This window comes from Salmo salar, chromosome 18, assembly GCF_965601325.2.
Source record: "Salmo salar chromosome 18, fSalSal1, whole genome shotgun sequence".
Taxonomy (NCBI): Eukaryota; Metazoa; Chordata; class Actinopteri; order Salmoniformes; family Salmonidae; genus Salmo; species Salmo salar.
The window spans coordinates 12,938,501-12,962,457 of NC_138308.1; the positions used below are offsets into that span (position 1 = coordinate 12,938,501).

General features: G+C 42.4%; 1 protein-coding gene and 1 pseudogene across 1 annotated transcript in view; both read right to left on the reverse strand.

Annotated features, from left to right (window-relative positions):
• Window positions 1-23,957, reverse strand: part of eml4 (EMAP like 4) — a 113,074-nt gene that overhangs the window by 60,172 nt on the left and 28,945 nt on the right. The gene's annotated exons all lie outside the window — the stretch shown is intronic.
• On the reverse strand, window positions 235-2,536 carry LOC106576748 (eukaryotic translation initiation factor 5A-1 pseudogene; annotated as a pseudogene).

Sequence of the window (23,957 nt, forward strand, 5' to 3'; positions counted from 1 at the left end):
GCGAAGAGAATAGTTCCTGCTTCACTTACTCATTGATTTCTACAGCTGTCTGGGCTGCATCGTTAGGTCTCCAAACATGCCGACTGCGAAGCTGTTAGTCACCAAAAAACGTTATTCATTCACGTCTCCCTCGCCACCAAAAACACGTTCATTAGATTTCAGAGAGACAAAGTCAGAATCCTTTAAAATAATATATTATTATTATTATAATTTGTTGTTGTTGTTGTTCTGGATTATTATCATTCTTTTAAACATTCAGGGATGTATGTGGTAAGACCAAGACATCTCGAAGGAAAAAATAAACAGAGGATTGAGGAACAAGTAAAACATTTTTTATTTTTTTTTTATCATTATTTTCAAAAGTACTTTTCTTTATTTAGTAGACTATGTATAACTAAACAAAATCTTAGTGATCCAGCAGAATGCCATCCAACACAGGGAACGAGCCACGGTAACGGTGGAACAGTCCGGCACAGCATCGGAGAGAGAAACTAAAAAAACAAATATAATCAAAACAGAATGATTGAGGCTTTCTGTGAAGGCCGTCGCTAATAGAACCAATACGAATGCTAGAACCTGATTGTGGGTGGAGTTTGTTGCCTGGGCTGTCAAGCCCTTCTATTTGCCGGTCATTTGCTTAGCTGCCACCGCATACTCCTCCCCCATAGCGGACAGCACAGAGACTATGATATCCTCAGAGGTGGCAAACCTCTGATTTATTTCCTTGCCCTGGTTTGAATCACTCGCCATTGTCACTCATGAGGGACATGAACCCATCAGTGATGTTCAACAGCTGGAAATCGGTCCTCTTGACGTGGGGCCACATCCATGTTGTGGGTGGAGGGACACAAGTCCTCATACTTCTTGTTGGTGAAGATGTCAATGCCCATCATGTTAACCTTGGCGTGTCCGTGCTTTCCGGTCTTGGAGGTGGACATTTCCACAATCTTGCAGGGGTGGCCCTTCAGCAGCACAAAGCGGTTCTTTCGCAGGGCAGGGCATTGCATAGGAATGGGGGTGGAGGCGCCAGAATCTCCAGTGGTGAAGTCAAGTTTGGGGTCTGCCATGGTGTGACAGATTAAGAGCACTTCCAAGAGAAAGAGGAACGGGACTGCGCAAGCGTGGCCAACTTTACTCGCAAAGTCAGATTACACAGCTACGATATGCCTCACAAATTATGTCATTACTATCTTAAAGAGACAGCGCACAATTTAATAAAAAGAGATTGCTTCCTCTATGCAAATGTTGTTGATCAGTACAATAAAATAATACGTTCTCCTAGCAGTTGCCAATAAAATAAGTCCTAAATAGAAGGGAATGTTTGTCATCTGTAGCCCCATGATATCAGCAAAAACAAGCTCAACTCAATGCATGCACACGCTCCTTTTGAATAACATCCATTCATCTGTATTGTTAACAGTCATTTAGCAGACGCTCTTATCCAGAGCAATTTACAGTAGTGAATGCATACATTTCATATATTTTTTTTTTCTTCTCCGTACTGGTCCCCCGTGGGAATCGAACCCACAACCCTGGTGTTGCAAACACCACGCTCTACCAACTGAGCCACACGGGACATTGTGAAGAGTCCTTGGCTACATTTTGATTTACCCAGTTTATCAATAGACATGTACCTTTCAAATAAATGATGACCATTGTTTTTTTTGTTTTTTTGTAGTTCGATTGATAAAAACAAAGTCAAATTGACCGTATGATTGATTCATTAATGCATACATTGCTGTCTCAAAAGCATTGACATAAAAATATTAAAATGTGATGATATTGAACTCAAAAGATGGCCAACGATTGAACAGAGCAGTAAGCGGAGCCTGTCTGGATCAAGTGCCATTCTGGGACTTTAGCTAATACTTGTTCTTTTGTGGTATCGTTTTGGAATTGAGTATCATGATGGTGTCAAGCATCACAATACTAAACCTGGTGTCGAAGTCAGAATTCTCGTATCGTGACAACACGAATACTTACGTCGAGGTTATAACATCACTAGAATTGATTTCTTTATTTTACCTTGATTTAACAAGGCAAGTCAGTTAAGAACAAATTCATATTTTCAATGACGGCCTAGGAACAGTGGGTTAACTGCCTTGTTCAGGGGCAGAACGACAGATTTGCACCTTGTCAGCTCGGGGATTCGAACTTGCAACCTTTCGGTTACTAGCCCAACGCTCTAATATAGGTTTGTTGTGAAAAATATAAATGTTCCTTGTTGAAAAAAAATTCATTTTAACTGTCTAATCTAAACTCCATGATCAGCACCTGGTCTGGTCGAAATGAAACCCACTGTTCCACACGGCTGCAGGAGCACAGCCAAAACACTGGGCCTGAGGGGGAGACAGAGAGCACAATGGTAGAAATACACATTCCGTAAAAACACCCATTCTCACTAAGATTTTAGCAACGTTTGGATGGAACAGCGCGCAGTATGTATGTAGATAGGTATTCTGTTGACGTGCGCGAGGCTCTTTAAGACCGCAGGCTACTCCTGCTGGATACTTAGCAGACGGTTGAAACTGGACCCTCTTCCCTCGGCTAGTATTATTTTTTGAAATCTGAGGCTCGCAGGGAGAGCAGGTCCCAGCCGATGGCAGGGATTTCAACCAGAGAGAACCATTTTACTCTCCACTGTTTGAGAAAGACCGAGAAAGCAAGACAGCGAATTATTTCAAGGCAGCACTCTACCAAGTTGGAAGGAAAACTCTAAACAGAAAGGGGACTGGTGGCTAGCCAGGAGGAAGAGATGGGGGGGGGGGGGAGAGAACGAGGAGAAGCCATTGCCACCATACTGTACATCTACAATGGGCTCTACAATGACTCATGGTATGGGCAGTGAAGTCCAGTATGGGTAGCTGAAGCCCAATATGGCGACCAGAGCATGGGCGCATGGATGTGTCGAAAGGAGTGGGTGTACGGAAAGTGAATCAGCTATTTTGGCAGATTTGTTGCCACTCAATATTGTTTTGCGAGGCTGAAAGGGCTGTACTACTGCGGTAGCTATGTGGCAATATTTTTCTCTCACATAGTTTTATTTCAAGTAGGATAGCAGCCTACACAATAAATAATATTGTTCACCATGTAGATGTCACCTTGATACTTACATACAGTCTACTACTCAATGGGGAGGGAATGAACGGCAACAACACGGCAACAACACCAGGACACAGTGCCCTTCGCTCCCGCTTGACAAGCACTACTGTCCGTGGGAAGTAGCTACCTAGTAGCTACTTAGGGTGACAGTCACAGTAAACACTCGCATACAACGCACGAAGCATAAAAAATAAACAATCCTCAGTTTTATAACTGAAAATGTACAATTATTTGTGTAAAACTAACAATGAAATACGACCCAGACTCATCCTCTGGCTTAAAAACAAAAGTCCAAACTCTTGCGGACAGTAGCTCAATGTACGGCAGTTGCATGGTAAGAAATGGAAGGGGAAAAAACAGAGCTCAATCAAAACTGTTTAAGATATAGCAGACACTTTCGATACACCCACTCCTTTCAACACACCTACTCCTTTCAACACACCTACTCCTTTCCCCACACCCACTCCTTTCAACACACCTACTCCTTTCCCCACACCCACTCCTTTCCACACCCACTCCTTTCCACACACCCACTCCTTTCCACACCCACTCCTTTCCACACACCTACTCCTTTCCACACACCTACTCCTTTCCACACACCTACTCCTTTCCACACACCTACTCCTTTCCACACACCTACTCCTTTCCACACACCCACCCCTTTCCACACACCCACTCCTTTCCACACACCCACTCCTTTCCACACACCTACTCCTTTCCACACACCTACTCCTTTCCACACACCTACTCCTTTCCACACACCTACTCCTTTCCACAAGCCCACTACTTTCCTTTCAACACACCCACACTCTGGTCGCCATATTAGGATGCAGCTACCTCCTTATCAGTAAAGTGGTTAGGGTACGGCAGGGGTCGGCAACAGGCGTCCTGTGGGCAAAAACCGTACCGCCAATTTTTGGGGGCCCCCAAAAGTTTGTTAAATCACCGGGAATTCAGCTAGAAATTTGTTTAATTTAGGAAATCTGTTGCCAATATTCCCCCAAATAAAATAAATTGACATTTGTTCATGTCTCAATGTAATCAAGGTATGAAATGAATATTTGAAAATAATACATTTTTTGGCTTAGTGGTCAATTTGCAGTGTACAAATTATAATTATTTTCCAGCCCCCTGGCCATTCACTCTGAAAAAAATCGGCCCGCGGCTGAATCTAGTTGCCTACCCCAGGGGTAGGGGTGTATGGCTAAAGCAGGTGATAGGAGGAAGGGACCAGTTTCAGCAGTGTGAAAGGTGAGGTAGCCAACTGTGACACTGAAGTTGTCCTCAAAAGATGTAATGAGCTTTAACAGTTGTCAGTACAAATGACATTAGCACAGTGACAGACAAGTAAACTGTTGTGAGATCAAAAGCCAAGAACACAGAGATCTAGGGAGGGGACATTTCATCTCATACCTAAGCACAGTCAAATCAAGTCAGCCTGTGAGGCCCCTCAAACATGTAACACAACTCCCATTATGCTTGGGGAGAGAGATAAGGAGTTGTGATCTAGTTCACAGTCACCCCCCCCCCCCCCCCAAAGAAAAATGAAAATATGTGTTCCTGCTCTCTACTGAAAACGCTCGTGCCACACCAGGGGTTAACGGCCATCTGAAGGAAGATGAAACCTAGACGTTACACCCTGTGTAGAGAGGAATTGCAGTGAAGTCACAAAAATAGAGCTGACAGGAAAGAGGAGGGTGGCAGGAAAGCAGACAGGGCCTGACACACACTTAAAACTGAAACACTGCAATCAGAACACTTAGGGTACTCTGCTACTCTCTCGAACAAAACTCTTCACCGTGTCGGAGGCTAAAAGGGAGTTCTGAAACAAGGACGTCTTAAGGGGTGACTGGTGGCGTAAAAACAGCCTCTTCAGTCCTCATAGAGTTAAAGGGAGAGTTGGGGATTTTGGCAATGATGCCTTCGATCTACTTCCCCAGAGTCAGATGAAATCGTGGATTCCATTTTTATGTCTCTGTGTCCAGAATGAAGGAAGTTAGAGGTAGTTTTGCAAGCCAATGCTAACTAGTGTTAGCACAATTAACAGAAGGCTAATGGTGTCTGCTAGGGATCTGGAAAAGTTATAGGAGGAAAGGTCCCATAGCCACAGGGGCATATATATGTTAACTGAGAGGTACTAGTGGCAGATTTTAAATACCTCAAATTCAAATTTGGTTGGGTGAGACTAGCAAAGGCGCTGAAAAACGCTAAACTACACCATCTCTTCCTCTTTAAACCAATTCTTCTAGCGTTCTTGTTATTTGATCTCTCCTGATTCGCCCGCTCTCCTCCTCTTTTCTCTCCTGCTCGCCCTCATCTACGCGTCTTAATCCGCCTAATGGTTTTTTTCGACGGGGCATGTCGGGGCATACGGGAGGAATAAAACACTATCTGCTAATCTTCCTCGGTAACATAGTGTTACTTAAGAGGAAATCACTGCCAGTGCCAGTCTGATGAGTTTACCCAACCTGCGGGCTCTGTTCTGGCTCTCTGTGGCCCCAGGGAGCGGCGCCAGCTTCCCTATCTCCCACACAGGCTGCATTATAAGAGGCCAGAGTGCAGCGCCTTGGTTCAATGAAGTGTCATGGCGCCCTTTCAAGTGACACACTCAAGCGCAGAGGAGGAAGCACCTGGCATGGAGTCACGGCACGGACGTCCATCAACTACCCCGTGGATAAGGTACTGTATACTACCATTTATGTGTGAGAGTGAACCTATTTCTTTTTTGTATTAAAGTCAGCAGCCAGTGTTTACACTTGTGCATGTTTCAGACAGTAATACTACACAGAAAGCAAAGGGGAAATCACATACTAGACAGTGTGAGGGAAAAACAGGGGGAGTGAAGAAAGGCGAGAGAGATGAAGAGACACAGAGAGACAGACAGGTGGCGTCTGAGGCAGATACATGATGGCTCCCTAAGGACGGAATGGGGTCAGAGGTTAGGGTCGCAGGAGGGAAGGATGGAAGGGAGGAAGAGTGGGAGGAGAGGGGAAGGGGAGGAATGTGTGTTGAAAACCACAGAGCAACGTGTTGGACAGAATGAGACACGTTCTTAGGAAGCCCGCCACATGCTAGGAGAAACACATGTCTGTCTGTCTGCCTGTCTTGCAGGATTCCACACGTTGACAGACAGCAAGCCAAGCATTACAGCATTATATAATACACACAGTGTTATACAACCCAACACGATGCAGCATAATATGCTGCAGTATGACACATTAAATGAACGACGCAGCGCAGCAGAGTGACTGCTAACCAGGAACAACAATGGAAGGTAATGTAGGACTAATCAGCATCTTTCCCTCAGGACTCTCAGCCTTGGTTCACCAGTGTGCAGCTCCCTTCAGGCACCAAGCCACTCTCTAAATCTGTGTTAACAGAGTTGACAGAAGGTATATATTGATGTGAGACATTCCAACAGGGTAGAATATGAAACACGCAGTTTGATGAGCTGTGTGCGTAAGGGGTTTGTATCTAATGTCGGGGTTATTCGAGGCTCGGCTATGCTTGATATGTGAAATGTGTGTGTGTGTGTGTGTGTGTGTATGTGTGTGTGTGTAGGAGGTAGACATAGCTGATACTGTTGTGTTATTCTAAGCCCCTGTTCAGTAGTGTTAAGCCCAAACTCCCTGACCCCCTCTGGTACACCAGCAGCGGATGGATGGGGGGGGCTCGCCATGCTATGCCCACCACTCCTGGCCCTTGGCAGCTTCGCCCACATTCCTCACGGCCCTGTTTGCAATTAGACTGGCACTGGACCCTCAGACTGCGGGAGCCATGACGACCTGCCAGCTAACGCAACCACGCACCCATGGTACAACAGAGTAGCTACACCCATGGTACAACAGAGTAGCTACACCCATGGTACAACAGAGTAGCTACACCCATGGTACAACAGAGTAGCTACACCCATGGTACAACAGAGTAGCTACACCCATGGTACAGAAAAACCTACACACTCAACCACCCAGGATACCTAGCTACTTTAAAAGCTACATTGTATACAGAACACCAGCATGTGAAGTTCATAGGAGTATGTCAAATCTGGTGTCAAATGAAAGATAAGAGTCTATATTTTTATATGCATTTTTTAAAAACATTTTCTGTCCTAAATATTAGGAATAAGCAAACAGACAGAAAAGGGGTCTTAGAAAAAGTCTTAAAGGGATTTGAAATATATCAAAAACACAGAATAATGCTGAAGAAAAGACCCCTGACAACTAATATCAACACTTATATTTCGTTTTTTTGAAAGAATTTGCCTTGTGTAAATTTAAGAAACATTACCCTGTGCCTTGAAATTCTGTTACCCAAAACCCTGAAATCATTAACTTCTTTGCTTTATCTTGGCCAGGTCGCAGTTGTAAATGAGAACTTGTTCTCAACTAGCCTACCTGGTTAAGTAAAGGTGAAATAAAAAATAAAATTAAGATATTTTCTCATTTCTCTCCCTCATGAGGGAGGAAAATGAAAGTTCACAGAAGTGACAAGGTAGAACTACCAATTCGTTATTGTAATTTTACTGATATCTATTTGGATTATGAATTATTAATTACTATCATTTACGGTATTGTATTTTTCTTTATTGTACTGTACTCTACTATACTGTGCTGTACTCTACTAAGCTGTACCTTGATGTCCAAACTTGTGAAACATACGTCTAAAATTGGTTCAGATTTGGTCTTTTCCGGACCAACCAAATTTGGTCATTAAGATAACAGCCAGTGTGAAGAATAATACGCAGATATGCAAAAGTGGATATTGCATATTTAGGGTACATGACCACGAAGAGAATGACATTCATATCCATGATAATGCATTTCTGTATAGTACAGATCAGGGACCCATGATGAAATTTCATTACCGCAATTCTGTTAGCAGGTATAAATCAGTGGAGGGGATAACGTCTCATAATATTGGCCAGAACGGAGCAAATGGAATGGCATCAAACACCTGGAAACCATGTGTTTGATACCATTCCACCAATTCCACTCCAGTCATTACCACGAGCCCGTTCCCCCCAATTAAAGTGCCACCAACCTCCTGTGGTGTAAATCCACTTCACTTACTGTAGTTCAATAACCAGTGCTTGACTTGGGCCACTGCTAGTCTGTGAATCTGTGAGTGACAGTAGGCTGTTCGAGATTGCTCAGATTGAAAAAGGTGCATGATGCGCGGTTCCAAATTGTCAAATTAAGGTTTGTAAGGTCATGAAAAGTCATGGAAATTAGTTTAATAATTTTTGTTGATGGAATTCATGAAGGCACACTTTAAAACATCATTAGAAACTTAAAAATCCACATCAACCATCATCGGAATGACACTTCGGTGCATATCTATCTGTGCTGCGTGTGCCGTTGCCCATGGAGAGAGAGCGCAACAATTCCGCAGGTTGCTGATGTATCCCGAGGGGTCCGTGCTGATTGGACGGAGATTGTGACAGCCGGTTAAATGGCGTCCCTTGACAAGCCAAGAACAAGATGTCAGGAGAAGTGCAGTATTATCAGAAGGAGAGGTATACTTGGAATACAGAGGAGGAATGGAGGGGAAAAGAGAGGCAGAGGAGGTCTAAGAGAGAGAGGGAGGAAGAGGTTGAGCTTGAGTCGGTTAAAAATTGTGGGGGAAAATGGAGATGTTTGTTAAAGAAGAATGGTAGAAAGTGTAAGTAGAGTGAGCTGAAGACAGGAGGAGAAATGGAAGTGTATGAGGGTGAAGTATCGGAGGTGGTAGGTGTGGTGAAGGGTCAGGATAAAGGTGAGTCTGTGACAGTAGGAGTGAAGTTTTTTTTAAGTGGACTCTTGCCTTTAGGCTGATCCATTTGTGGTTTCAGGGTAGGTGAAAACAGAGTTGGGTGCTGTGGAATCGGGGAGGGTAACCAGAAGTGTTCTTGTGATAATTGTTTGTGTTTCTGCTGGTCAGAGGGAGAAGGCGCTCCGTGTTAAACGAATGGGGACAAGAGATGTGAATTGTTTTTCTCTCAAGAAAAGGGCCCCATTGAAAGGAGTGGTTACTGGGGTAGCGGTAAATGTAGAAGTTCACCAACTGAAGGGGAGGATTCCTTGTGTTTGTGATGTTTGTCGTTTGCTGCGACGCAGACAGGGTGGCATGAGTGGTGAAACAGAAGTCATTGTCTGTTCTTTTGAGTTTTGATGTTGAGTCTTTGCCCGACAAAGTGATGTTAGAATATATAAATTATCCTGTACAAGCTTTTGTGCCGAATACATTACATTGTTCCAGGTGTCAAGCTTATGGGCATGTGGCAGCAGTGCGTAGGAGTGTAGTTTCTAGGTGTGAGAAGTGTGCAGAAGGGCATGAGACTAGGGTTGCACATTTTGGGGAATTTTCAGAGGTGGAAACTTTCTGTGGAAATGAACGGGAATATGGGAATTAACGGGAACATATGCAAATTAATATTAATACCATTTAAATGTAGATGTTTTTTGCACTGGATATATTTACCATATCATATGGAGACAGGAACAAACCTTTTACCTTATAAGTAGACATAATTGCAAATGATTAAATCTTTTCAATAGAAATAAAAAAAACAATTTAGTTACGAATTGAACTTTAATTAAATGAGTTGACTCTTCACATTGGATGATTTCACTGAACAACAAAAGGTCATATTTATTGACCCCCAATGATCCATCGGATCTCTCAAAAACGTTTTGAACATACATCTGTAAAATGATAGTCTAGAAACGAAAGCTTTGGTTGTCTTCCTCTCAGGCTTCCACATCTTCTCCCTGGACCTCCTCAATGTCCACCTCTTGAACATCAGACACTGAGGCCTCATCTTCACTGTCACTTTCCAATCTTGTTGAGGAAGGCTCGTTGTCAGGCTCAAAAAGCCTCAAATTTGCCCGGATGGCTACCAATTTTTCAACCCTTGTATTGGCGCCTGCAGCGGGGGGCAAAAACAAGGACCAGTTGTGCTCTGAGGCGGCTGATGTTGGTGGGATTTGGATGATGATGGAAGCAACAGGGGAAAGAGCCTCAGATACACAAAGTCCCTTCAACCAGGTGGCTGATGAGATATCTTGGCACGACTACCATATTGCATCTCCATCCCAAAGCCCTTGCTTGGAAGTGTTCTTTGCCAGACTGCCAAGAACCTTGCCCTCATCCAGACCAAGGTGGCGAGACACAGTAGTGATGACACCATAAGCCTTGTTGATCTCTGCGCCTGACAGGATGTTCTTGCCAGCATACTTACGGTCCAGCATGTACACTGTGCCGTGTATGGGCATCAGGCAGAAGTCTTCACGCTTTTTGAGGTATTTCAGAACTGCAGTTTCCTCTGCTTGGAGCAACAGTGAAGTGGGCAGGGCAGTACAGATTTCTTCTCTTACATCTGCAAGCAGAGTCTAAACATCAGACAGGATGGCATTATCTCCCTCAATCCGTGCAATGGCTACTGCTATAGGTTTCAGGAGTTTCAGGCTGCTTACCACTTTCTCCCAAAATACATCATCCAGGAGGATCCGCTTGATGGGGCTGTCCATATCGGCAGACTGTGATATGGCCATTTCTTGGAGAGACTCCTTCCCCTCCAGGAGACTGTCAAACATGATGACAACACCACCCCAACGGGTATTGCTGGGCAGCTTCAATGTGGTGCGCTTATTCTTCTCACTTTGCTTGGTGAGGTAGATTGCTGCTATAACTTGATGACCCTTCACATACCTAACCATTTCCTTGGCTCTACTGTAGAGTGCATCCATTGTTTTCAGTGACATGATGTCCTTGACGAGCAGATTCAAGGCATAAGCAGCACAGCCATTGGGTGTGATGTGAGGGTAGGACCCTCCACTTTAGACCAAGCAGCCTTCATGTTCGCAGCATTGTCTGTCACCAGTGCAATTACCTTCTGTGGTCCAAGGTCATTGATGACTACCTTCAGCTCATCTGCAATGTAGAGACCGGTGTGTCTGTTGTCCCGTGTATGTGTGCTATTGTAGAAAGAATACTGGATGAGGGGTGGAGATGATGTAGTTAATTATACCTTGCCCACAAACGTTCAACCACCCATCAGAGATGATTGCAATACAGTCTGCTTTCTCTATGATTTGCTTGACCTTCACATGAACTCTGTTGAACTCTGCATCCAGCAAATGAGTAGATAAAGCATGTCTGGTTGGAGGGGTATATGCTGGGCGAAGAACATTCAGAAATCTCTTCCAATACACATTACCTGTGAGCATCAGAGGTGAACCAGTTGCATACACAGCTCGAGCAAGACATTCATCAGCATTTCTCAGACTATGTTCCTCCATCGAGTCAAAAAAACTTCTGATTCCAAGAGGACCATGAGCTGTTGCTATCGATAAGGTGTCTGAGTCATAATTTTCACCTCGAATAGAAGTAGAGGCACTTTTGTCAGAGGTTGCTTGTTGTGAGCGCTGACGGACATTTACGCACTTGGCCAGATGATTCTGCATCTTTGTTGCATTCTTCACATATGATTTGGCACAGTATTTGCAAATGTACACAGGTTCTCCTTCTACATTAGCTTCTGTGAAACATCTCCACACATCAGATAGTGCCCGTGGCATTTTCCTGTAAAGATTAGAATAAAAAAACAAAAAAAAACAATACAATTCCATGTACAGATAAATAGTTCACCTTATGTTGTCTTAACTTGTTGGGGCTAGGGGGCAGTATTTGCACGGCCGGATAAAAAAAACGTACCCGATTTAATCTGGTTACTACTCCTGCCCAGAAACTAGAATATGCATATAATTAGTAGATTTGGATAGAAAACACTCCAAAGTTTCTAAAACTGTTTGAATGGTGTCTGTGAGTATAACAGAACTCATATGGCAGGCCAAAACCTGAGAAGATTCCATACAGGAAGTGCCCTGTCTGACAATTTGTTGTCCTTCTGTTGCATCTCTATCAAAAATACAGCATCTGTGCTGTAACGTGACACTTTCTAAGGCTCCCATTGGCTCTCTAAAGCCGCCAGATAGTGGAATGGGGTGTCTGCTGTCTCTGGGCGAAGAACAGCAGGAGAATTTGTGAGTGGTCAGCCTGGGGACAGTGACACTGGAGATGCGCGTTCATGAGAATTCTCAATTTTTTTCTTTCAGCCTTTCAATGAATACAACGTTGCCCGGTTGGAATATTATCGCTATTTTACGAGAAAAATAGCATAAAAATTGATTTTAAACAGCGTTTGACATGCTTCTAAGTACGGTAGTGACCTGAATGCACGAACAAAACGGAGCTATTTGAATATAACTATGGATTGATTATTTGGAACCAAAACAGCATTTGTTGTTGAAGTAGAAGTCCTGGGAGTGCATTCTGACGAAGAACAGCAAAGGTAATCCAATTTTTCTAATAGTAATTCTGAGTTTAGGTTGTCCCAAACTTGGTGGCCGGGCTATCTACTCAGAATATTGCAAAATGTGCTTTCGCCAAAAAGCTATTTTAAAATCTGACACCGCGATTGCATAAAGGAGTTCTGTATCTATAATTCTTTAAATAATTGTTATGTATTTTGTGAACATTTATCATGAGTAATTTAGTAAATTCACCGGAAGTTTGCGGTGGGTAAGATAGTTCTGAACATCACATGCTAATGTAAAAAGCTGGTTTTTGATATAAATATGAACTTGATTGAACAAAACATGCATGTATTGTATAACATAATGTCCTAGGAGTGTCATCTGATGAAGATCATCAAAGGTTAGTGCTGCATTTAGCTGTGGTTTTGGTTTTTGTGACATATATGCTTGCTTTGAAAATGGCTGTGTGATTATTTTTGTCAGGGTACTCTCCTGACATAATCTAATGTTTTGCTTTCGCTGTAAAGCCTTTTTGAAATTGGACAATGTGGTTAGATTAACAAGAGTCTTGTCTTTAAAATGGTGTAAAATAGTCATATGTTTGAGAAATTGAAGCTATAGCATTTTTTAGGTATTTGTACTTCGCGCCACGCAATTCCACTGGCTGTTGACTAGGGTGGGACGCTTGAGTTAAGGGTAAAAAATGACCCACCACTATGTTAAACAGCAGAGAAACCCCCCTAAATGATGTTTTTTAAACTAGAAATTTGATGACTTTTTCTAGATTGAGCCCAACATTAGAAAAAGTGAATCATCGCCTTTGTTCATATTTCCATGAAAGCTGTACACGACAAGGGTACAAAGATTGTCTTAGGGTCATTTTTGACTCGGCAGTTATAAAATTAAAATCACACACACACACACACACACACACACACACACACACACACACACACACACACACACACACACACACACACACACACACACACACACACACACACACACACACACACACACACACACACACACCTACTGATTGAACTCTAAACTAAAACGTTCTTGGCATGTGCAGCATCTCCCCTCCACGACCCCACACGACTCAAGTTCACAGACAAAATAAACACAATTTCTGACAAAATAAACATTTCTTGAAAGCACTGTTTACTAATGGGGAATGCAGTCAGACGCTATAAAGGTGCTGCAGATGACAGTCCCCCAAGTTCTCTCTTTGCTGAAGCCATGAGTGCACGTTTCAGTGCCCAACAGGTTGTAGATCAGATTTTTTCAGATGTCCAGGAGGAACAAGAGAACAATGATTTAGAATAAGAGGAGGTATCTGAAGAAGAAGATGGGGAAGAATACAACCCAGAGCACGATGCATCATCTTCAGATGAAGCCCGGAGAAGAACCAGGGGATGCGGGTTGTGCTTGATGTGACAGATGGACTGAGGGGGCACAATGTCACGTGTGACTATTTCATCACCTCTTATGAACTCAGCCAGCAGCTCCTGAAGAGGAAAATCACCATGGTTGGCACAGTTACAAAGAACAAGCCTGAGCTCCCCCCTGCACTCCTCGCAACAAGGGGGAGAGAGGCGTTCTCATCAAAGTTTGCCTTCACCCCCACCACCACTCTAGTTTCTTACCTCCCAAAGAGGAACAAGAATGTGTTCCTCCTGAGCACACTACACACTACACACACGGCTGAGATCAGTGATCGTGAGGACAGGAAGCCAGCCATCATCCTGGAATACAACCACAAAAAAAAGGAGGCGTAGACAACCTGGACAAGGTGATTGGAAATTACAGCTGTAGGAGGATGACTGCCTGCTGGCCCCTGGTCATCTTCCATAACATCATTGACGTGTCCTCATAGAATGCCTTTGTGAAATGGAACAAGATCAACCCTACCTGGATGCCTGATAAGCGGAACAAGAGGAGGGTGTTCCTGGAGCAGCTGGGAAAGGCACTTGTAACCCCACACAATCAAAGAAGGGAGCACCTCCCCCGCACAGCAGCCTCTGCAGCGCTTGTGAAAGCTGTTCAAGAGGCTGAATCTTGTCCTGATCCACCTGAGGCTGCAGCTGGGGCAGGCAAGAGGAGGAGATTAGAGGTCGACCGATTAATCGACATGGCCGATTAATTAGTGCCGATTTCAAGTTTTCATAACAATCGGTAATCGGCATTTTTGGGCGCCGATTAATAGTCAAAGGTAAATTAAATACAAATGGTATAGAGAGAAATAGTCCTATAATTTCTATAATAACTATAACCTAAAACTTCTTAACTGGGAATATTAAGACTCATGTTAAAAGGAACCACCAGCTTTCATATGTTCTCATGTTCTGAGCAAGGAACTTAAACGTTAGCTTTTTTACATGGCACATATTGCACTTTTACTTTCTTGCTCAGAACACGAGAACTTTTTATACTTTCTATTTTAGCAATATTTAAACCAAATTGAACATGTTTCATTATTTATTTGAGACTAAATTGATTTTATTTCTGTATTATATTAAGTTAAAATAAAAGTGTTCATTCAGTATTGTTGTAATTGTCATTATCACAAATATACATATAAAAATCGGCCGATTAATCGGTATCTGTTTTTTTTTTTGGTCCTCCAATAATCGTTGTCGGCGTTGAAAAATCATAATCGATCGACCTCCAGAGGAGATGCCAATTCTGCCCCCAAAAGAAGGAGAGTAAAACAAATACTACTTGCTGCACATGTGAGAAATACATCTGCAGGGCCTCCCGGGTGGAGCAGTGGTCTAAGGCACTGCATCGCAGTGCTAGCTGTGCCACCCAGAATCTCTGGTGGCCACCCGGGAGGCCCTGCAGATGTATTTCTCACATGTGCCTTAGACCACTGCGCCACCAGAGATTCTGGGTTCGAGACCAGGCTCTGTCACAGCCGGCCGCGACCGAGAGGCACATGGGCCGGCGCACAATTGGCCCAGCGTCTTCCGGGTTAGGGAGGGTTTGGCCGGCAGGGATATCCTTGTCTCATCGCGCACTAGCGACTCCTGTGGTGGGCCGGGCGCAGTGCACGCTGACCAGGTTGCCAGGTGTACGGTGTTTCCTCCGACACTTTAGTGCGGCTGGCTTCCAAGTTGGATTGCATTGTGTCAAGAAGCAGTGCGGCTTGGTTGGGTTGTGTTTCGAAGGATGCATGGCTCTCGACCTTCGCCTCTCCCGAGTCTGTATGGGAGTTGCAGCGATGAGACAAAACTGTAACTGCTACCAATTGGATACAACGAAATTGGGTAAAAAAAAATTACAAATTTGAAACACATCTGCAAAATCCATGCACACACACTTGCATACTGTCCTGCATGTGCTAATTAGAGTTGATTGATTTATGTTCTTCACATTTTTGTTTGTATCTATTATCTTACTTATTGTTGTTGTTAATACACCTTGTGGGTGGGGGCAATGGTTAAAAAAATGTGAGAAGACTAGTATTTTATAGTTGAATTCCTCACTGTACAGTATATAAGAATATATCACTATGTTGCCAAAAAGTTAGATTTATTGTTTCCCTTCAATAAAATATATTCAAAACTACTTTCTGCACATTTCTGCTACTTTCTTAGGCTATACAAGTGCTATCTCTTGCTAAAAAAAAACATGTTTACACCTATGCAGTACCTTTAGCAATAATAATAATAATTCTCTACTTTAGTAAAGAAAACAATTATGACAGCTGTGTTGTAATAAAAATGAGTGGTGTCCACAGATTAAATGCAGTCTTTCTGCATTGTGAAGAGGGAAAACCCAGATATTCACAAAGTTTGTGATGAATGACAGGTTGTTTCTTCATGCAAAATAGATTGGGTTTAAAATTCAATTAAGCTGCTTTATTTTAGGGGTTTAGTGAAGGTGGGTCATTTTTGACCCTTGGGACAAGGGGCGTATACAGAATTTTAGGACTACACAAGGGTTAAGCATAAGATTAAACAACTCCTTTGTCAGATACATGTTTTAAAATGAAACATGTATGGAAACAGGTGAATTAACACTCCTCAGTTAGCAGGCTCAAGCAAGCTAAAACCCACATGGTAGCAAAAACTAACTAGCAGAAATTGTTAACAAGTTTAAACACACTTCACTGTAGGCTATTATTTACTAGTTTACTAGTTAACAAAAAATAATGTATGTCATATAAAATATATTCACCTCACCCAGTATTGTAATCAAAACTAAACCAGAAAGCATGTAGTCCTTGGCTCAGACAGTGTAGTAGTGTGGTATCTCATTAGTGTGCAAGATCTTGAGAATCAGCTGTATATATGTTGGAAGAGTGCACTGCACATGTGATGGAAGAATGCACTGTGCATGCAGAGGGTTGCAATTCCATTGAATTGGGGATAGTTTAACCAAAATATGCCATATGACCTATAATTGCCTTATGTGTATACCACCAAAAAAAAGTTCCCTGTTATTAGCTAACTTTTTTGATGAATTTAAGCAAAATTCCTGGGTTTAACTTCCCATGGAAAATTTCCGGAAACTTCCGGAAATTTACCGAAAAGTTTCCGACCCTTTGCAATCCTACATGAGACAAAAGGAATGTGTAGCATGTGTTAACTGTAGGGGTGCCCATGGGACTGGGGATCAGAAATGTCCCGTGCGAGAGACGCAGGATGTGGTTTCCAGTGTTAGAATAGTGAACAAAGTAGATGAAGATGGGTCTTGGGGGAGGGATCCTGAGAGGAGTGGTGTGAGTAGTAGATCTGTACCAGTACAGAGGGATAAACCAACAAAGTGATAGATGTTTCAATAAGATTAGATTTTTCGGCATTTATAGCAATGGTTATCAACTGTACTGCAGGGATGGAATGTAAGTCGCAGAAAATTGAGGTTGTGGTGGCAGCTGCAGAGAGATATTTGGGTGTGCGAGATTTGACGTCAGAAGAGTTACAGGGTGTGTTGAGTGGTGGTGGTGATGTCTAGGTTGATAGGCTACTTCAAAGCAAGGTATCTCATCTTTTTGATCCCAAATTCATTGAATGAGGGAATAATTGTATTAAGACAAAAGTACTTGGTTGTAATGTTGTAATATTTTATATCAAGCGTCGCGGGCAACCATTCTCCAGGTTAGCTAGCTACTGGGTGTGCAGGCTTTTGTTCAAGCCCTGGTCTAACCACATTGTAGCCTAAACATCAGCTGCTCAATAGGACCTTGATAAGCAGACTTGGGTGTGCAGGCTTGGCTTTTGATCCAGCCCTGAAACACCCAGGAGCTTTCCAGACTGAGTGTTGAACACATGTTGACAACATGTGACTAACAGTGCAGTTCTACTCTGTGGGGGGTTAAGTGCCTTGATCAAGGGCACAATAGCAGGAGATGGTACTGTAGGCCTACATGGGATCAAACACAGCGGCCTTCCAGTGTCAATAATGGTTACTTTTTCATGTCGGCTATAATAATAGTCATGGAGAAGTAATAGAAAATGTGGATAAACACTTAACAGTGAATAATCAGAGGTCTATAGCATAATGTAATTCGTGAAGTTTGGTGAACATATGTGGCTCAGTTGGTAGAGCATGGCGTTTGCAACACCACGGTTGTGGGTTTGATTCCCACGGGGGACCAGTATGGGGGATTTTTTTTTTTTTAAGTATGAAATGTATGCATTCACTACTGTAAGTTGCGTCTGCTAAATGACTAAAATGTAAAAAATGTAATTGACTGACTTGGAAAAAGACAGCTCCTGCACTTCTTTCCCAAGTCAATAACAAAATAGATTTTTTTTCAAAGTCAAGGTGTCATAGCATAGCTGACACCCCATTGTTTCTGCAGACATCTTTGACTCTTAATATTTAACAGAGTTTTTGGAAAATGTGGTCACATAGAAAACTCAAGGAGATTTTACAAAACTTTGCATCTGCACAGTTCTTCCAGTAAATGTGTTTTCGTAAAATTTTCTGTGGAAACTGTTAAAAGTACTTATTGTGCAATGAGTTGTATGGTTTATTAAACTTAGAAATCAAATGGTTTTTATAGTGAAATCTGTGTCTCAGCGCAATTCTGTTACTGTGAAATTGCCCCCAAAAAACGTGGGATGCATGCCAGCAAAGCCACTACACAACACTAAACAATACATGAATTGCACTATACCACTGCTACACCTGGCCATCAGCAGAGCCTTGTCTGGCAGCGAAACTGTTCATTCAGCCTCATTTACTGCCTTTTAAAAAAACATAGCTTATATGGCTGACTTGCTTAAACAAATGTGGTTTCTACTGACAATTGAGATATACAAACTATGGCATAAGGGGACGACAAGCGGATCAAAGGCAATCTGTAATTTCGATTAACTTCTCTAGGGTAGGGTGCAGTATTTTGATGTCCGGATGAAAGGCGTGCCCAAATTAAACTGCCTGCTGCTCAGACTCAGAAGGTAGGATATGCATATTATTAGTGGATTTGGATAGAAAACACTCTGAAGTTTCTAAAACTGTTTGAATGATGTCTGTGAGTATAACAGAACTCATATGGCTGGCAAAACCCTGAGAAAAATCCAACCAGGAAGTGGGAAATCTGAGGCTTGTAGTTTTTTCAAGTGATTGCCTATCTAACACACAGTGACTTAGGGTTCATTTTGCACTTCCTAAGGCTTCCACTAGATGTTAGCAGTCTTTAGAAAGTTGTTTGAGGCGTCTATGGTGAACAGAGAGTGAACAAAGGAAGTTGGAAGTTGTTGACTCAGGAAAGGACATGAGTTCATTGGCGCGGGTTCACGTGATGATGTAGCTGTGTTCCATTACATTTTTCAAGATATTGGAATCGTCCGGTTGGAATATTATTGAAGTTTTATGTTAAAAAGGCCCTAAAGATTGATGCTATACATCGTTTCATATGTTTTTACGAACGTAAATAGAACTTTATTTGACTTTTCGTCGTAAAATTTTCGGCGCGCTTCCTACATTTGGAGTAGCTTAAAACCTCTTACATCTAGACGTTCCGCTAGCGGAACACCTGCTCCAAAATCCAATGATGGGCGTGGCGCGAAATACAAACTCCTCGAAAATCCGAAAACTTCAATTTTTCAAACATATGACTATTTTACACCATTTTAAAGACAAGACTCTCCTTTCTCTAACCACACTGTCCGATTTCAAAAAGGCTTTACAACAAAAGCAAAACATTAGATTATGTCAGGAGAGTACCCAGCCAGAAATAATCACACATCCATTTTTCAAGCTAGCATATAATGTCACAAAAAACAAAACCACAGCTAAATGCAGCACTAACCTTTGATGATCTTCATCAGATGACACTCCTAGGACATTATGTTATACAATACATGCATGTTTTGTTCAATCAAGTTCATATTTATATCAAAAAACCAGCTTTTTACATTAGTATGTGACGTTCAGAACTAGCATTCCCACCGAACACTTCCGGTGAATTTACTAAATTACTCACGATAAACGTTCACAAAAAGCATAACAATTATTTTAAGAATTATAGATACCGAACTCCTTTATGCAATCGCGGTGTCCGATTTTAAAATAGCTTTTCGGTGAAAGCACATTTTGCAATATTCTGAGTAGATAGCCCGGCCATCATGGCTAGCTATTTTGACACCCACCAAGTTTGGCACTCACCAAACTCAGATTTACTATAAGAAAAATGTGATTACCTTTGCTGTTCTTCGTCAGAATGCACTCCCAGGACTTCTACTTCATCACCCAATGTTGTTTTGGTTCCAAATAATCCATAGTTATATCCAAATAGCGGCGTTTTGATCGTGCGTTCAAGACACTATCCGAAGGGTAACGAAGGGTGACGCGCCCGGCGCGTATCGTGACAAAAAGAAATCTCCATTACCGTACTTCGAAGCATGTCAAACGCTGTTTAAAAACAATTTTTATGCGATTTTTCTTGTAAAATAGCGATAATATTCCGACCGGGAGTCGTTGTTTTCGTTCAAAGACTGAAAATGTAAACATGGAGTCGTCTCGTGCATGCGCGCCCCCGTCTCATTGTTCTCAGATCGACCACTTACCAAATGCGCTACTGTTTTTCAGCCAGAGACAGCAGAGTCATCATTCAACGTTCTGGCGTCTTCTGAGAGCCTATGGGAGCATTAGAAAGTGTCACGTTACAGCAGAGATCCTTTGTTTTGGATAGAGATGGCAAAGAAGGCCAAGAAATGGTCAGACAGGGTACTTCCTGTACAGAATCTTCTCAGGTTTTGGCCTGCCATTTGAGTTCTGTTATACTCACAGACACCATTCAAACAGTTTTAGAAACTTTGGAGTGTTTTCTATCCAAAGCTAATAATTATATGCATATTCTAGTTTCTGGGCAGGAGTAATAACCAGATTAAATCGGGTACGTTTTTTATCCGGCTGTGAAAATACTGCCCCCTATCCATAACAAGTTAATGAACGCGCAAACAAGGAGGTATTTGGAAATAAATTATGGACTTTATCGAACAAAACAACATTTATTGTGGACCAAGGATTCCTGGGAGGGAATTCTGATGAAGATCATCAAAGGTAAGTGAATATTTATAATGCTATTTATGATTTTCGATGACTCCAAAATGGCGGGTATTGCCTGATGTTGTTTTCTGAGTGCCGTACTCATATTATTGCAAAGTGTGCTTTCCCCGTGAAGCTTTTTTGAAATCTGTCACAGCGGTTGCATTAAGGAGATGTTTATCTATAATTCTTTGAATAACAGTTTAATATTTTATCAACGTTTATGATGAGTATTTCTATAAATTGATGTGGTCATTCACCAGAAGTTTTTGAAGGAAAAACATTTCTGAACATTACGGGCCAACGTAAAATGGGGGTTTTGGATATAAATATGAACTTTATCGAGCAAAACATCCATGATTTGTGTAACATGAAGTCCTATGAGTGCTATCTGATATAGATCATCAAAGGTTAGTGCTTAATTTTAGCTGTATTTCTGGTTTTTGTGACGCCTCTTCTTGCTTGGAAAATGGCTGTGTGGCTTTTCTTGTTTAGGTGGTGTCCGAACATAATCTAATGTTTTGCTTTCGCCGTAAAGCCTTTTTGAAATCGGACAATGTGGTTGGATTAACGAGAGTTATCTATAAAATGGTCTATAATACTTGTATGTGTGAGAAATTTGAATTATGAGATTTTGGTTGTTTTGAATTTGCCGCCCTGCTATTTCACTGGCTGTTGAATAGTGTGTCCTGCAGGTGGGAAGGTCACGTCCCACATACCCAAGAGAGGTTAAGACATTAATGAGCAAGCTAGGACGGACGTAGTCAATACAACTATTTGTTCAGCACTTTTGAAATGTACAGCGACCTAATTCAGAACATGGGCCGTTCTTACAGTATTCTCCCTGTACACCAAGTCAGAACCGTAGGATAATTAAAGGGGGCATATAAGCAGACAATGAAAGCTCTTACAATATTCAATGTTTACATAACTAAATAAACAGGTTACAGGCTACATGTGCACCACCAAGTCAGAACAGTAGTGAAAAATACCAAATTATTAGGGTGAGGCACATGGGCTACTAACACAACATACACTTAATATTACCTTTTTAGCTACAGTATACATATCTCCCTGGCATTTTTCATAATTTATGCAACAGCATACAAGACATTTTTGGACTCACCTTCTGCTGTGCTCACTTGAACAGGAATGTGGTGCGGCGGTCCTTTGTGGGCAAATTTTGTCAAAGTCTGGCATTCTCTGGATTTATGGTGTGTTCAAGACAGCTGGGAACTGGGATCATGATGACGTCAGTGATCTTCAGGTCATAGCTCTAGAAAGAGGCCTGAGTTCCCGATTTACAATTCCGAGATGAATGAAAGTTCAAAACGCATTTTCCCAGGCGTAGTTCATTTTTCCCCGAGTTCCCAGTTGTTTTGTACTCACTGAAGTCAGATTTTGCAGTTCCAAGTTAACAGTTGTTTTGAGCATGGCACAAATCATGCTTCATTGACAGTGTGGCAAATGTTGAATGTTTTTCATTTTAAACTAGGAAGAGAGAACCTTAATCTTAGACTTGGGACCACACAGCCACAGCGACTCCACTGAATAGAAGGCTAATGATTGCTTTGCAATGCTTGCAGTTAGCCACTGATTCCTTCCAAACCACTCTTTGTTGAATTTGCGAATTCCAACTTGTGTAATCTTTATGTCCAATGGCCGATGAGCACAGATATGTTTTATCTATAATTTATCTTCATATAACAGGGCTCCCGAGTGGTGCAGCAGTCTAAGGCACTGCATCTCAGCGCTAGAGGTGTCACTACCGACACCTTGGTTCGAATCCAGGCTGTATCACAACCGGCAGTGATTGGATGTCCCATAGGGCGGAGCACAATTGGCCCAGTGTTGTCCGGCTTTGGCCGGCGTAGGCCAGATTTTCGAGGTCTACCCTTAGACTTGGCAGTGATGTAGTGTCCCCATGAGTGACAGAACACTCAGCTAATCACGGAACAAGCTCCGTATTTTCTGCTGGCTTGCCCCACCACCACAGAAAGCACTGAGCTAGGCTGAAACACCTGCATTTTGGAGCTGATTTACTCAAGAAAACAACAAAAAGAGACCATGTTTGTTTGCGGCTTTATTAACTCAATTATATATTTTTTTAAATGACATTGTTTGCAAACTGATATGTGACACGTATTAATGCCAAAATTACATGCAAAACAGGCAAGCCCCCCCTCCCCCCCAAAAAACAGCCTCTGCCCCACCTGCCCTGAATGACAGGTCAGCACTTGCCCGTACCATACTTTAGCACCTCATGCTATCTATTGTTATCTTGAACTCACAGGTGCATTGCAACAGTTTTATTTGCAGTTTTACTTTACAGCTATATCCTGCTTTGACATTCCCCCCCACGCACACAAAGAGGTAGACTCACCATAGCTCTATGCCTAAAGTAACAGGCCCCATCCCTGCCCGTGCCCCCTGGCCCTGCCTGAGCCAAATCACAGGTGTAGAACCATTTTGTGTCTGAGTCAGGGGGAAACCGATTGAATGAGCCCGCTGAACGCAAATCTGAGCAAACAAATGAAATACTGCGGAAATGAAACTGGAAACATGCCAATGTTGGCAGACTCATAAAACAGCCATGGAGTATATTGCTCTGTGGAATCGCTCCATGGATTATTATACAGTGCTGTGTAATAGTTGATTTTGACCTCCTGATCCTAGCCCGGGTGTCTGGGTCTCAACCCTTATAATCAAATGTGCAGAGGGCATTGAGTCTCTATCACAACGGCAAACTACAAAGTCCCATAGCCTGTTAACAAAACATATGGTAGATGTGATTTCATGTCCTTGTGAATATGTCTGGTCTTTGAGTAGTGCGGGTGCTTACAATACACAATGAAGTTAATCATTAACTTTGAATAAGGCCCATAAAATCCCTCCTTTTGTAAAACTATCACAAGCAGCTGAAAATGGGTTTTACTATCCCTCACTAGGATAACGCAGTTTCACTACACACACGCACACAGTCCAGTGCTCACATATCCTGTCATGGAACAATTCCACACACACACACACACACACACACACACACACACACAC